General features: G+C 38.0%; 1 non-coding gene across 1 annotated transcript; it reads right to left on the bottom strand.

Moving 5' to 3' along the window:
- Nucleotides 1–1651: 1651 nt before the first annotated feature.
- On the bottom strand, nt 1652–1758 carry LOC141635399 (small nucleolar RNA R71). Its single transcript, XR_012540092.1, has one exon. It is a non-coding gene; the product is annotated as a small nucleolar RNA R71 (small nucleolar RNA).
- Nucleotides 1759–2326: the final 568 nt, after the last annotated feature.

Raw genomic sequence — 2326 nt, 5'->3', positions numbered from 1 at the left:
GCTTAGCTTTAACTGTTGATTTTTGTTGCATTAAATTGGTTCAAGTAGACAAGTTAAGCTAGCTCTGAGTTATCATTTCTGTTCCATTAGTTGCATTTTAGTTTACTCGAGGACGAGTAAAGGTTCGGTTTGGGGAGATTTGATATGTGCTTTTTATATAGTCTTTTTAGCCTATTTCAGCACGTATTTCTATGCATTTTTATATTGTTTTTATAGTATTTTGCCCCGAATTGGCTACTTTGGTTCGTTTTGTCTATTTTGTAGAAATGAACGCGGAAGTAGTGGAATCGTACTCTTTTTCGTCCTTTTTGCATGCATTTAGAGGAGACGGGATTTTCTAGAGTGAGATACTGCATTGGGAAGCGTCATGGCACGGATTACGAGGCATTCAGGCGAGGACTCAAGCTGATTTGAAGTCAAAGTACTCGTTCGAGCAGTTTTACCACTCGATCGAGTGGTTTTTACGTCCCATGATGGTCGATCGAGTGGTTTTCCACTCGATCCTTACCTTGCTGAAAGATGGGTTACTCGATCGAGTAACTATTTACTCGATCGAGTAGATGCTGCTGAAGATTTGCTCGATTGAGTGGTTTTAATCCACTCGATCGAGTGGTTTCGCTGTTATGGGCTTTAAAACAGCCCGTGTTATGTTTATTTCGCCAAACTTAATTACTTTGCTATTTAAGCACGCTTTTTTAGGTCATTAGGATCGATCTTTTGATTGTCTAAACTTTCTACTGTAAACCTTACCGCGTTGCTTATTTCCCTTCACTGTAACCTTGCTCTCGGATTGTTTTCACTCGGATTTTGTGTTCTTTACGCCGGATTCGCTTGATTGTAATTCCTTTCCTCTTCTCTTAATAATAATTAATCATTGTTTGCTTTAATTGCTTGTTTACTTCGTTATTTCTTCTGCCCTAATTTCTCTTTTATGCAATTTTATTGTTATTTCATAATGTTTACTGCTGGGAATTTATCTGCTGTTAGTTTAATTAGCGACATGAGTAGCTAAACCCCTTCATGTTAGGATTAGGGGATTTACAGTAGGAATGTGACGATGTAGTGAATGAACTAGATGAATTAATTACAAGACTCTGTCACTATAGCAATATAATTGTATTTATCGACTTAGTTGAGTGCACACTTCTGAGTCATCCTTTAATCTGGCTAAAATTAATCCTAGATCGAAAGATTGGACTAAATAGGCCTGCTATGAACAGTAGACTACCTGACGAGAATGAAAGTTAAGTTAGTGGTATTTTAGGATAGAAAGTGGACCGAAACGACCTTTCAACATCCGTCTTACATTAATTCGTCTTAGTCATTTACAGCTGAGTATTGGACTACCGTAGTGAACCGAAATCCTGACATGTCCTTCTCTATCTGATAGTTTTATCCTTATTTCTTGCCTTTACTGCTCTTGCCCTTTATTTCTCTTTCCTTTAAAACTCGTAGTTTAGATAACAATTCAAATAACCCCCCCCCCCCCATTTGTGACCAAATAGATGGACTACTTCAAATATCTTGCCTCCCTGTGGAGATCGATCTGACTTCCCTAGCTATATAGTTAGTTTAGTTAGTTTATTTTTGACAGGTACACGACAGACGTGTCACCTTCTATCAAAAGTTTATTCCACCGGAAAAAACTCAAACTTTGAGTGGCCAAATCATCGGATTCCGTCAACAAGCTCTTGAGAGCTGATATGAGGCTTGGGAGAGGTATAAAGAGCTTCAAAGACAATGCCCACATCATGGATTAGATGATTGGTTTCTAGGAATAACATTCTACAATGGATGTTGTTGTAACATTCCGTTTGTTGTCTATGAGTATCTTGATATTGGATTTGCTAGTGGATAATATATTACGGAGCTTGCAGCGTTTGGGGACGGTAGTTGGTAGTGTATGGAGTTAGTGTCGAGAGAGATATAATGTAGTTGATACGATATCGTGAGACATGTTGTGGTGGTAGGCATAGTTGGTGGAGTTGGTGTTAAGAGTTCATGTGTTATAGGGTGAGGTTTTGTTTTGAGTTTTTAGTTGTGTTGTTCTGTCTTCATCGAGTAAGTGTGTTTTACGGATTTGTTTTGACGGGTTTAACTAATAACGCGAGATTAATATAAAAGGCTTCCGTCATTTTCTTTAATCACTTTTCACCTTTCTAAACCTTTAAAAAGAAAAAGAAGTTACGTAGTTCTCTCTCGTCGCGTTGTTGGCAAATCCTAAGGGATAGAATCATCGGATCGTTGTGTTCTTTACGCCGTTGAGACCGTCGTATTGTGGGTAAGGTCCTAGTACAATTTTTATGTTGTTTCATTGATTTTAGTT

This window comes from Silene latifolia, chromosome Y (assembly GCF_048544455.1).
Source record: "Silene latifolia isolate original U9 population chromosome Y, ASM4854445v1, whole genome shotgun sequence".
Lineage (NCBI taxonomy): Eukaryota > Viridiplantae > Streptophyta > Magnoliopsida > Caryophyllales > Caryophyllaceae > Silene > Silene latifolia.
Note: the sequence above shows the minus strand (reverse complement) of the source record. Positions and strands in the feature narration are given on the sequence as shown.